This window comes from Coenobita brevimanus, chromosome 81 (genome assembly GCF_032717465.1).
Source record: "Coenobita brevimanus isolate Jiangsu-jjx chromosome 81, ASM3271746v2, whole genome shotgun sequence".
Taxonomy (NCBI): Eukaryota; Metazoa; Arthropoda; class Malacostraca; order Decapoda; family Coenobitidae; genus Coenobita; species Coenobita brevimanus.
This window is the reverse complement of record NC_137034.1, coordinates 14,135,856-14,150,280: the sequence shown is the minus strand read 5'-3', so window position 1 is coordinate 14,150,280 and position 14,425 is coordinate 14,135,856.

Sequence of the window (14,425 nt, the reverse complement as noted above, 5' to 3'; positions counted from 1 at the left end):
TCCTTCCTGCACTCAGTTTTTCCTTCCTTTTCCTCCCTCCTGCTATTTTTTCAGCTTCTTTGTCTATTGTTTACATCTTCAACTCCATTTCTATTACTAATGTCTATTACTAATGTCCAGGCTCGTGTACTCGTCAGTTAAGGAAGCTCCCCAACACCTCTTAAGCGGTTTATTTTACTGATTACTTCTTATTCTCCTTTTCTGTGTTACATTCATAATTTATATAACAACATGCTCACCTTAGATAACATATACAAACTGATATTAATCAGCCTTATCCAAAATTAAATTGCTAAGGCAAAGGTGTTAGGGAGCTTCCTTAGCCGATGATAACACGGGCCTCATTGTCTTTGAGGGCAAGGGAAAGCCTTCTGCTTTGCTGCCCAGTTCTTAAGTATCTCCAATTATAGTATGTGTCTTCGCTGATACTGAGAAGATCGCCAAGAAAGACACGTAAGGACTATGTGGTATGTGTTCAGTACCACATGTTGACTCTCAGTGTTAGAGGAGGAGGAGGAGGAGGAGGAGGAAGAGGCGGAGGAGGATCAGGGATAAGGGGGAGGAGGAAGAGGAGGAGGATCAGGGATAAAGGGGAGGAGGAGGAGAAGGAGGAGGATTAGGAATAAGGGGGAGGAGGAGGAGGATCAGGGATAAGGGGGAGGAGGAGGAGGAGGAGGAGGATCAGGGATAAGGGGGAGCAGGAAGAAGAGGAGCATCAGGGATAAAGGGGAGGAGGAGAAGGAAGAGGATCAGGCATAAGGGGAGGAGGAGGAGGAGGATCAGGGATAAGGGGGAGGAGGAGGAGGAGGAGAATCAGGGATAAAGGGCAGGAGGATGAGGAAGATGATCAGGGATAAGGGGGAGGAGGAGGAGGAAGGGGAGGATCAGGGATAAGGGGGAGAAGGAGGAGGAGGAGGAGGAGGAGGAGAATCAGGGATAAGGGGGAGAAGGAGGAGGATCAGGGATAAGGGGGTGGGATGGAGGGAAACCAGATTAGTTGAGGATGATGGGCTGTCAGTAATGATAATCTTGACGGTGATGGAGCAGATAATGGGATGAGTTTACGGCAGAAAAAAACATTGTTTGGTGGGGTGGAAGAGACAAAGGGGGAGAGACAGACAGGGAGAGATGGATGGGGGAATGACACAGGGAGAGAAACAGAGGGAGGAGAGACAAAGTGAGTAAGAAAGAAGGTTTGAGTTAAGAGACGTGGCAGAGGGACTGGAAAGGTAGAGGGACAGAGATGGCTGTGATAAAGATAGATAAGTAAACACAGGAATACTGAGGGAGAGACAGAAGAGTGAGCACAGGGAACTGAGAGAGGGAAGAGAGAGAGAGAATGGAAGGCAGGGCAAGGAGAAAGGACAGGGAGGAATGGAGAATGAAGAAGATGGAGGAAGAAGGGGATGGAGGAACAGGAAGGAGGGAGAGGGAGGGACGAACAGTGAAAAAAGAGAGAAGGGTAAAGAAGAAAAGGGTAGGAATAAGGAAGACAGAGGAACAGAGGATAAGAGAGGAGGAAGAGGCAAGAAAGACAAACAGGGAGAGAATGGTACATGGAAGTGGAAGAGGACGGAAGAGAAAGGACGGAGTGGAAGGGACGAGAAGCAAATAAGAGAAAATGAGAAAAAATGAAGAGGAAGTGAAGAAGGCCCAAAAGAGCTAAGGAAATAATTCAGGTTAGCAGCAGAAATATCCTCCCCTGACCTCTCTCTCTCTCTCTCTCTCTCTCTCTCTCTCTCTCTCTCTCTCTCTCTCTCTCTTTCTTTTCTCTCCTCCTCCTCCTCCTCTCCCATCTTTCTCCCCCTCTCGTCTCCCCTTCCCCCAGTCCTGTCTATCCAGGATTATACTCGTAGAATATTGGTGTTCGGAGTCCATCTCACTGATTGTAAACACGGAAGTCAGTCTTTCTCTCTCTCTCTCTCTCTCTCTCTCTCTCTCTCTCTCTCTCTCTCTCTCTCTCTCAGACATCCCTCCCTTTACATCAGAGTCAGATACAGCGTCCAGAAACACAGCATCATATTTTCCTGTAAGCTTAGACATCTGTGTAATATTTTGCTTTTGGTTTTATTCTAGTATTGCGGCAGCTTCAGCACCATAAGCGCCATTAATATTTCATTCTTGGCAATACCTAGCGATTTTATTTAGCGTAGGAATGAAGGGATTAATGAAGGAATTAACGAAGGCTGTATCTACGGGTTCTAAGCTTAAACCTCTAATCTAGTCTTCTCATAGCACTTCGTGGCTAACATTATTGGTCTTTCACACTTAGTCCAGATTTCCCTTCTATTGCATTTCTCGTTGCTCATCGGCAGAGAAAGACAGTGTTAAGGCTCTACATTCTTCCCATACCATTTCATGGTGACTAGCACCTTAGTCCAGTGTTAATCTTTTGTTATAACTCATTATTAAAAAGGGAGAGATTATAATTTTAGGCAAAGCTGAGTAAAAAGAATAGTCTTTCTCGATTAAGTAATGCCATCATGAGGGGCAGAACTGTAAATTACCTTTTATATGCACTGGTTCTCTAAGGAAGGAAGGAAGTAATAAAGAAAGAAAAAGAGAAAGAAAGAAAGAGAGAAAAGAAACGAAGGAAAGAAGAGAGGGAGGTGGGTGGGAACAAGGAAATGGAGAAGCGAGAGAGAGAGAGAGAGAGAGAGAGAGACAGACAGACAGACAGACAGACAGACAGACTGACTAACAGACAGACAGACAGACGGATAAATAGGGGGGAGATAGATTGGGGGAGAGACGCTAAGGGGAGATATAGATAGGGGAAAGCCGGGAGAGAAGGAGGGGGAAGAGACAGAGGGGGGGAAGAGATGGAGAGAGAAGAGGCAGGGGAGGGGGAGAGACATGGAGGGGGGGAGAGAAGGTTTGGGGTATGATAAGAGACAAGGAAGAGGGACTGGAAGGGTAGGAGACAGAGAGAGATGACGGTCATAGGGGTAGGTAAGTGACCATAGTAATACTGAGGGAGAAAGAGGATATAGGACTGAGCACAGGGAAACAGAAATGGATGGGAGAGAGGATGGGGAGGGAAAAGTGAGAGTGGAATGGGGAGAGAAGGGGATCGAGAAAGAGGAAGGAGGGAGAGAGCGGGGGATGGAAGACGGGAGAAGGAAAGGAGGGTGAATAGGAAAAGGGGTTAAGGATGATAAAGGAAGAGACAAGAGCATAAAGCAAGAGGAACAAACAGGGAGAGAAGGGACCATGGTACTGAAGTATGGAAGGGAAACGACGGAGCTGATGAAAGAGGAAAGAAGAGCAAAGACAGGTAAAAGAAAATGGGAACAGACCCGTAATTCTCAACAGAATTTTGGGGGGGCTAGACCAAATGTATATACCTCCGTACTATCCATCCATCCATCCATCATCAAAACCCTATATTGCCCCATGAGGAGCGCAGAAGCCCGAGGCTAGGCAGTTGCTCCCGACATTTATGACGAGAGTGACCAGCCTCACTCATCCCTGAGTGGTACAAACTTAAAATTAAATCGAAGTGCTTCAGTTTGCAGACCATCCGATATTTTTCAGTTTGATTCTACCTAAATATTGATGTTTAATGAGGCATGTATGTTTAGTGATGGAGATGGATGTTTAAATAAAAGGCTTCACTTCCTGCCAATCTAAACTTTCAACTCAGACTGTGAATTAGTTTAATATTTTGGCCATTATACATTTTTGTTGCACTATGCTGCATTTCTACCAAGATTGTTCTTTTACGCCTGCGGTAGAATTCAGGTTGAAATATACTGCCCTGCCTTTATTCTTAAGGAAATGATAAAATAATCAATATCTAAGTATTATTACGATTTAGTTTATGATCAGCTTGAATCAAATTTAGAAATGTTCGATCAAACACACGTAGACTTGTTTGAATTTTCAACAAAACTACTCAAAGTTTTTCTTCCATTTTAAAGTTCAGCCTCATAAGCCTTCAGTCTTAGTAGAAGTTTTGACAAATTAATATACAGAACACACTGGGGGACAATAGCCCCCTCCCCCCCAGAAATTACGGCCCTGGAATAAAGGGAAGGGGAAGAGAACGAGGAGCAAAAGAATCACTGGAGTCATTCAGGGTAAGAGTAGAATTATTATCCTCCACCCCTACAACCCCCAGCTCCCCAATTCCCCCTTCTCTCTCTCTCTCTCTCTCTCTCTCTCTCTCTCTCTCTCTCTACTGATCAATACAAATCAAGTCGGGTGTTACTGAGTCCATCTGTTTCTTTTTTTTCTCTCTCTCTTATTAAGCTTTGGCATTTAAACGGCAAAGCTTATTGTCTTTGGACTTCTTTTTCTTCGATCTTGATGAGATTATACAGGAAGGTACTCTAGGGTAACCCAAGTACGTGTGCCAAATACATATGACTCATGAACTACTTTTGAAGGTTATATTCGCATACTCAGTTTTGAGGCAGAAACTGCATATTTAATATTGAATTATCTCAGAAACTAATTCAGATACAGCTCTTTAGTTCATCCTATGATAAAAAAAAGTTTGTTGAAAATTTTGGATGAATATTTTGTCATTTAGCATAGTGGAAGGTACCGAATGCACATCTGCTCAGTGTCTTCTTTGTAACACGTTTTAGATTAAACTACAAAGTTTTAATGCTGTAGTATAACTGTGGTCCCTCTTATTATCTGAAAGGAATACAGTAACAGTTAAGCATACAATTAGCGAGTTATTGAGACAAATGTACTGTATAATGTACCAATGTTTCATTGATTTCTTCCACACCTTTGACCTCAGAGTCGATGAATATCAAAGAAGCTACCTTAGAATAATCTAAGTACAACCACATATGAATGACCTTGAACTACTTCTAAAGGTCACAGTTTATAACACAAAAGCAGCATTTGCATAACTACAAAGACAATCAATGCCATACATAGTAATGGTGAGGCTTCCTGATTGTGGCTACACAATATGTAAACAGGTAACTATTGTCGTGGCGCACAACTCTGAGGTTGTCATTATCGTACCCTGGCAACCTGTCATTCAAAATGCGCTTCCGATTCCGTATCATTTTATACACGAATTGTATTATTATGCATGAATATAATATACACGAGTATTATTATACACGAACATATTATACACGAATCACATGCGTCTCATACACGAAATCAGACGCACGATAACAACAACCTCGGAGTCCCTCGTCGCGACTATAGTTTACTGTTACTTCTGTAGTACATGGGGCTTTGTCACACTTTTTGTTTTTATTTTTTTCCTCTCCATTCATTTCTCTCTCTCTCTCTCTCTCTCTCTCTCTCTCTGACATCCCTTCCTTTACTTCAGAGTCAGATAGGGCGTAGTGAAACACAGCATGATTTTTCCCTATAAGCTTAGAAATTTGTATAATATTTTGCATTTGGTTTGGTGTTATATTAGAGCACCGTCAGCACCATAAGTGCCATTAATATTTCATTCCTGCCAATACCTAGCAAAGTTTATTCAGCTTAGGAATGAAGGTGTTAACCAAGGAATTAATGAAGGCTGTATCAAAGGGTTGTATGCCTAAGCCTCAAATGTACGGTCCTCCCATAGCACTTCTTCGTGACTAGGATTATTGGTCTTTCACACTAACTTGGCCAGATTTTCATTCCTTTGTGGCTTCTTTGACGTCACTCACTGACAGAAAGACAATGATATCGCTCTACATTCTTCCCATAGTAATTCTTCGTGACTAGCATCATATTCTAGTGTTTATCTAGTATTACAACTCATCATTCAAGATGAAGAGATGGCAGTTTTAGGCAAAATCAGGGTAGAAAGGGTATTGGATTTTTCGGACACGTAATGACATCATGTGGAATAGAACTATTGTAATTTGCCTTTTATATGCGCTGGTTCTCTGAGGAAGAAAAAAAGGACAGAAGGAAGGAAGAAAGGAAGGAGGGAGGGAGGGGTGCAAGCAAAGAAAGGGAAAGGAAGGAAAAGGGAAAGAAACATGATAAAGAAAAAAAAGTATTGGAAGGGATAAAATTGACTGGAAGAGGAAAGACCATTTTTGCATTACTGAGGAGGGACAGTAGGTCAAAAAAAAAAAAAGAGATGGAGAAAAAGAGGAGGAAGAGACTGGAGAGAGAGAGAGAGAGAGAGAGAGAGTGAGAGGGAGAGAGAGAGAGATGGGGGGAAGGGGGGCCACAATATCGACAGGTTTTGCCTAAGTTGCACAACCTTGCTTTAAATCAAACTCAAGTATTGTTGCCTGTGTGTGTGTGTGTGTGTGTGTGTGTGTGTGTGTGTGTGTGTGTGTGTGTGTTTGCAGTTGATGAGGATGAAGCTGTTGAAAGACAGAAAAACATCATAAATTCTACATGTCTCCACACAACACTGAAAGACATAATTTAAAAAAAAATCGCCTCATTCAATTTTCACTTCACTCGCTGGGTTAAGAATATATGGCAGTTGAAGTTACGTTTCAAATTTCTTTGTTCCCTGGTGTACTAAGTACGAAATGTAACAAAACAAGACTCTACTTTCATATTTTAATTGCATAATTTCAATGCATTCTTTTATTCTCCTGTATACTTTCACTGCATACCTTCATTACATATTTCCAATGCACATTTGTATAGCATACCTTCATTGTATACTTTCATTGCATACTTTAATTGCAAACTTTCACTGCATACTTTCATTGCAAACTTTCACTGCATACTTTAATTGCATACTGTAAATTTACAAGAAAATATATATAAATACAGTAATCTATTTAACCCTCCGAGGCACGTTGATGCGAATCGTGTTCTTTGTGGCTTGGCATATAAACGCACATAGACACAAATCGCATTGTTAAGCAGAAAAAATGCCGTCATAAGGAAAGATCTCGGCCAATTTGCATCAAATTTTGGTGCGTTCTAGTGGGTGCATCTCTCTTCCGAGGTAAACACTTGGCAACACTGTGACTGCTCTGATGAGACAATGCACAGTAGAAAAACCTCAGTATCTCACGATCAGGTGGGCTGAAAGGTAGCACTGCTGTCAGTCATCCCTTTAAATCTGCCATTTTCCCCCTCCAACCCAAGGCAGAAGCCATTATTGAAATATTGTTATTGTACAGTGTTTTTTACTATAATGTGAAGTGATTGTGTCTATGGAACATAGATATATTGTTTGTAAAGCATTGGGGCCCATTATCAGCCATTAGGCCTAGAGGCAGGAGTATGGTTTGTTATAACGGGGTTTCCACTCTGCTTGACGTGAGTATTTTACCTTTATAGTGAAGCCAGTACTTATATTTTGTGAAACATATAGTGCCTGGATTTGTGAAATAACATTATGTATGCCATAGAGATATGCCATAGTTGCTAAGGAAACAAGCGGTCATGTACACCATAGAGTCAGGAAGGGAATAGTAGAGGAGGCTGGGATGGAATCATGTGATAGTGTTTTATATTGTACATGGTTCAGTGTGAAGTATACAAATAAAATAGTGCAGTGAGTGTTCATCGAGAAATATTACGTGCATTGATGGACAGCTCAAACCTATTGCAAGTATCAGAGACAACAAGTACAAAACACAATCACAGACTTCAATGAAAAGGTCTTGTACCAATCTCAGACAGTGCTATATTGCGTATGGTTTAGTGTGAAACATACGTATAAAATAGTGCAGCGAGTGTTCATTGAGAAATATTGCATGCACTGACTGACTTAGCAAAAACTTTGCACAAGTATCAGAGACAACAAATATGCCACACAATCACTGACTTCAGTGAAAAGGTATTGTACCAATCTCAGACAGTGCTATATTGCTTATGGTCTAGTGTGAAACATACGAATAAAATAGCTCAGTGAGTGTTCACTGAGAAATATTGCGTGCATTGACTGCCTTATCAAAAACCTAGCACAAGCATCAGAGACAAGAAATATGCCACACATATATGCATATGTCACGCAGCGAATGTTCGTGCAGAAATCTATTGAGTGCATTGCATGTGTAGTGCAAGGAGGAGAGAACATAATATGCCACTCACACACACACACACACACACACACACACACACACACACACACACACACACTCACATACTACATAACTCCTTGTCTTCAAACCCTTCAAGGTCCTGCCAACATCTCAACACCTCTGGAGGAAGTGAGTTATCAGTATTTTGTTGACTTGTATATTGACCTATTTCTTTATTTCTATATTTTTTTCACAAATAAGTATTGTTTTTTACATATACACATATGAGATGGAAGAAAGTTCAGCTTCAGTATCACTACCTAGCAAAAAGACTGGTGGTCATGTCGAGTTTCTGAAAGCGCTATCAAAAAGCTTATGATATTTTATGTGTATACTTTGTGTAAAAAAAGAAAATAAAAAAACCTAACGAGTGAAAATATGTAGGTGTGGGTGAGGCAGGGAAAGAAAGTGTTTTTATCTCGATTGCGGATGAGGAGGAGTTTTCTACGTTTGTCGTCCATTTATTCAACAACTATTGGACGTATCGATTTCCTGTAAGAACCATGACAAAGATCAGTGAATTCTATGTATGTACAGGACATAACAATGTAATATCTCTGATGAAAAGTCGTTGTTACATACGAGGGAATATAAAGGTTATTGTGCGCACATGACGAAAGTGCAGCACGGCCGTGAGTATCCAGTAGTTTTTTGCAATTTACTCGGAAACTATGAGGCCTATCAAAAATCGGCGTGGCCCATGAGAAAGCTCATGAAATTCTACACAAAGTTATGAAATAAAAACAACATTTGCTAGAAAACTTTTGCGGAAAACCTCCATGTACAAAAATCTTTTTTTTTTTTTTTCAAGACTTTCAGTTTTTGGCTATTTTCTCGAAAACAACAACTCTTATCATAACCTTGCCATTAGAAAGCTAATGAAATTCTCTATCAACACTTCTAATAACATTTTTCTGTATGATGGAAAACATTCAAAATAGGATGTTGGGAAGTGAAATTGACGTTCGGAAATGTTTATTCACGGTGGCTTAATGTACTTTTATTCGTTTTTTTTTTTTTTTTTTTTTTTTTGCTGATCGGCTAGAATTAACATCGACCAATAAGATATGTCGGTTTCATGGCAATGTATAGAGGTTTGGGTGGCGAAAATAAGGCGAGAATACGTCTTTTGAGCGGAGAGCGGGAGGGCTGGCTGGGAAGGGGTGGAGTAAAATCATGTGTCGGCAAAACCTATACAACTTGTACGTGCGTGAGAGGGTAAAATTACTTGTTTTTTTTTAAACACGGATAGAGAAGTTCACGACTTACCTGTAAAAATAACAGTAGAGAGAGAGCGAGAGAGAGAGAAAGAGAGAGAGAGATCTATTTAATAGATAAATCTCTTTCTCTCTCTCTCTCTAATTTGCCAACACACACAGCATAATAATACAGAATAGCATTATAATCTTAAAGCACAAAACATAATTTTTACATGAGAAAAAGAAAGCTGTATATATCTATGTATTTATAAGTATCATACACAAATTTTAATATTCTTAGACATGTGCTTATAATAAAGATAAGATAACAGAAGAATATTTTTTAATAGAGGGAAAAAACACTGGAGAAGCCCAGACGCATTTCATCTTCAGTCCACCTACAAAGAAAGAGAAACGGCAAATAGAAAAAATAAAGCATGTAATTAATTTGCTTAAGTCAGTGTGAATAATTACATCTATTAATGTCAAACCAAGGCCAGTATTCTCATCGTTTAAGGAAGCTTCCTAGCACCTCTTCCTAAGCGATTTATTTTGTTTGTTACACTATGCCGTCCTCTTCTGTGTTACTTAAATCATTCCAGTATAGCCGTACTTTGCTTTAATTACGTAAAAAATTATATTAGGCACCTGCATCCAAAAATAAATAGGCGACGAAAAGATGTCAGGGATCTTTCTTAACGGCCTTGAATACGACCCCAAGACAGTGAGTCGCTAATGATTTGGAAAATCACAGTGCATTTTACTGCTGACGGATTTAATGTTTTTTGTTATCTTTGTGTGACGTATGCACATCAGGGTTATAACTTTTTATTTCTTCAAATAAGAGGTAGCCTGTATCATAAACTGATGTACTTTCGCTTAAAGACAAAGAAAAAAGCCCTTATTCCTCCCAGTTAAAAAAAAAAAAAATCACCCCCAAATCAAAAAATGGATTACCATATGTTTAACGTTACCAAGAGCAAGTTTTATCACTTTCTTAATCTTTATGTAGATTTTTTTAAAATGTTATAGACTAGCACAGAAGATTTTAGAACTGTTTAGAACTGTCTATAGCAGTTTGTAACGTTCTAGTATGGCTTAACATTGTTTAGAACATTCTATAATAATCTGAATATTATAAAAAAGGACACAGTGTTCAGCATCTAAGTTATTTTCACAGTTTGCAGGTGAACAATCAGCAAAATAATTGCCTTGTGTGTTACTGTTATATATTAAATATTTTTGTTTCAGAGGAGAGATTGAGACAGTTGGTAGAGGAGTTTGGAAGGGTGTGTGAAAGGAGGAAATTGAAAGTAAATGAGAATAAGAGTAAAGTGATGAAGTGTACGAGGTTGGTAGATGATAGAGGGATGAATATAGGTTTGAATGGTGAGTTGCTTGAGGAGGTAGAGTGTTTTAAATATTTAGGGTCACATGTTGCTGTGGATGGAAGAATAGATGCAGAAGAGAAGTTTAGAATGAATGAAGTAGGTAAGGTGCTGGGAGGAATGAAAAAAGTGTTTAGATGTCGTTCACTTAGAATGGATGTAAAGAGAAGGCTGTATGAGGGTGTTGTGGTACCGACTGCAGTATATGGGGCTGAAACATGGAATGTGGGTGTAGTAGAGAGGAAAAGTTTGAATGTAATGGAGATGAGGTGTCTGAGGAGTATGTGTGGAGTGACGCGTATGGATCGAGTGAGAAATGATGAAGTGCGTAGGAGAACTGGAGTTGTTCGGGCGATGGCTGGTCGAGTTGAGCAGAGGGTGTTGCGATGGTTTGGGCATATGGAGAAAATGGATAATGAGCGATTGGTGAAAAAGATAACTAGATCTGATGTGAGAGGTATAAGGCTAAGAGGGAGACCACGAAAAGGATGGATGGACAGTGTGAAGAGAGTGCCGGATGCGAGAGGGATGTCTCTTGAGCAAGGAAGAGTGGCTGTGCGTGACAAAAATAAATGGACTGATATTGTGAATGAATAAATGATGATGCAGCCCTGAGGGGATATTCTCCCGCATTTGGTCTGATCAGCTAGTCAGGTCAGGTGCGGGTAAGGGATGGGTCTATTATGATGTGGCAGGGGTAAACCAGTTCTGCTGTCGGGCCCTGCTGCGGATGTCACTGATTGCACTGCGCAGTTGACCCTTGTGCGGTGTGATGCGGTGAGGATCTGTCCCTTCTCCCCTTTGAGGCTAAGATGCAAAGAATGTGCTTGAATGGATGAGTAAATGGGGTGTGTGTCGTCCTGTCTTGGCTACCTCCCTTTCCTTGGGGGAAGCAGCCTAGGTATATAGACGGACAGATAGTTTTTCAGATAAACATCATGTCACAGAAAAGAAGTTATAAAATCGTACAAAGAACAAGGACGTCTGGACCAATAATTTGGTGCAGTTCCAGCAGTCACATAGAAGAAGAGGAATTGTGCCTGTAGAAGAATCTTCATTAGAAGAAAAATGTAGAATGCCAAACCAAATGCAAGTTGTTGGACGTCACCAGTTTCTTGGAGCAAAAATCAAATTAAGAAAGGAACGAATAGTCCAAATATCCAAAGAGGTTACAACATTTTGGGAGAACAAATTGAACTTTCCACATGTGTCAGATCAAGCAATAAAAGCAAAGCTTGATAAGGTGCTAAAATCTTTTGATGAATGTGCAAAGGGGGGAAAAATGATGCCCTAAATAAACTTTTTGATATCACAAAAGTAAATGGTCAATGGTTATCCACTGAAGATAAACTCTACCACCTACTAGTGCAAAGCAAAGGAGAAGTGGGATACTCAACAGGTCAAGTTGCAAGTAAGGAAACCATTCACCCTTCAAAAAGACGAAAACTGCCTGATGAACCTATATTACCATCAACATCTTACGATCTTTCGTCTAGTGGTAGTTGCACTGAATCTGAAGACAGTGAATATGAGGATGAAGCTGAGACTAATCATCCACCAACCTTGAAAACACAACAAAAGTAAAGTTGCAACTAACTTGGTGAAATCCGCTGGAGTATCGATAAACAAAGCTGCTAAAATATGCAAACAATTGTCACATGATTGTATTGACCAGCTCCAAATCAAGCAGCAATTTATAAGTCAATATACAAAAAGGCTGCTACACTGAAGGAATAAGTGATTGAAAAGTTACAGTTGGAAACATGGTCTTTACATTTCGATGGAAAGCTGACTGATGAAAATGAGTACCAGGTAGTACAACTTAAAAATGAAAGAACCGAAATAAAATTGGATGCATTGCGTTTGGAAAATGGCAAGGCTGAAACTATTGCCGAAGGAAATGCAAACGTTATTGATGAATACAACTTATGGCATGCAATAAAAATGATCATTGCTGATACAACTAGAGTTAACACTGGAAAAAAAAAAATAATGTTTTCAGATAAGAGTTTCAACAAACCACAATTTTTTGGTTGTCAGCATCACATTCTGGACAGGATTCTCCGTTTAGTGATGGACGAAGAACTTGGCACTAACACCAATACTCCAAACATCGAATATCCATTTGAGTCTCAACTAATAAAGAATTATGAAAAACTAAAATCACAGTTTGTTATTGGAACAAAAGAGATCCTTGATAAGTCAGGATAGAGAGATGAAATGAAGTTTTTGTACCATTTAACACGAGTGTTTAGAGTCTTTGAAGAAAAAGGGCATTTTCCTTGAATTAACTTTCAGAAAATTCCAAATATCAGTAATGCGAGGTGGAATTCAAGAGCAATCCTCGCTATCCTTGCATTCATTCTTATACCTACAACAAGGAAGACTTTGGAGATGATATGCAGATTCATTTCGTACGAATGGGCAGAGTACTGGTTTACCAATGATATGTACAATGAAAATAAATTCAAGAACTTGTCAGAAATATTGAAACTTTACAATAAAGCACTAAACTCGTTGCAGAATCACTAGAAGCAGGAACCATCCTTACTCAAGATACCACGAAGTAATCAGCGTCCAGAACATGCAATCAAAGTGATCTATCTATCTATCTATTGCCAGACGCCTCAATCCTGTTTGGGGTGGCCACAAACAAATCGCCTCCAAGTCGCCCTGTCCCCCGCCATTTCACTGCCCTGCTCCCAACTCACACCCCCCTCTCTCATATACCTCTTCACTCCATCCCTCCATCTCATCCTCGGCCTCCCCCTCCCTCTTCCCCCTTCCGCCTCACTCACATACACTCTCTTCGTCAGTCTTTCACCCTCCATCCTCTCCACATGGCCAAACCACCTCAGTGTGTTCCTCATAACGCTTCCTATCACATCCACATCCACACCACAATGCTCCTTTATATCCTCATTCGTCAGCCTGTCTCTCCACGTGACTCCACAGGCTCCTCTTAAATAACTCATTTCCACTGCTCTCATTCTTGACTTGTGTCCTTCCAACAATGTCCAAGCTTCACTTCCGTACGTTAGAGTTGGTATCACAATACTGTCATGTAGTAACTTTTTCACTTCCATGCTCACTTCCCTGTTTCTTATCACTGCTTTCAAAGAACCAGCAACCTTTCTTCCCTGCTGTACCCTTTCAAGCACTTCACCCTCCAAACCTCCATCCTTACTCATCACACTACCCAAGTACTTAAACGTACTCACATTTTCCAATTCCTCACCATCCAACCTCGCTGTACATTCACTAACTTCACCTCTCTCAAAGACCATCACTTTACTCTTCCCTACATTCACCTTTAGATTCCGTTTCTTACACACTCTCTCAAACTCATCCACCAAGCCTTGCAGCTCCCCTTCGTCTTCACTCAACAACACAGTATCATCTGCAAACAACAGTACAGGGAGTTTCCAAACACTTTCCTCTCTCACCAGTGCCACTCCAACATCCACTACCCTACCTTGTGCCTCTTTTATTACCCCATCCATATACAGATTGAACAACCATGGAGACATGACACATCCCTGTTTCAAACCAACTTTCAAAGAGAAAAATTCACTTAGTTCACCATCCACACGCACTGCAGCCTTCGCACCATCGTACATACTCTTCACAACATTCAACAACTTCCCATCTACTCCATATATTCTTAACACTTTCCACAATCCTTGTCTATCCACCCTGTCATATGCTTTCTCCAAATCCATGAAAGCCGCATACAACTTCTTTCCCTTCTCTAGAAACTTTTCCACTAAAGATCTAAGAATGAATATCTGATCTACACAACCTCTTCCCTTCCTAAAGCCTCCCTGTTCTTCTCCAACTAATTTCTCTGTTCTTT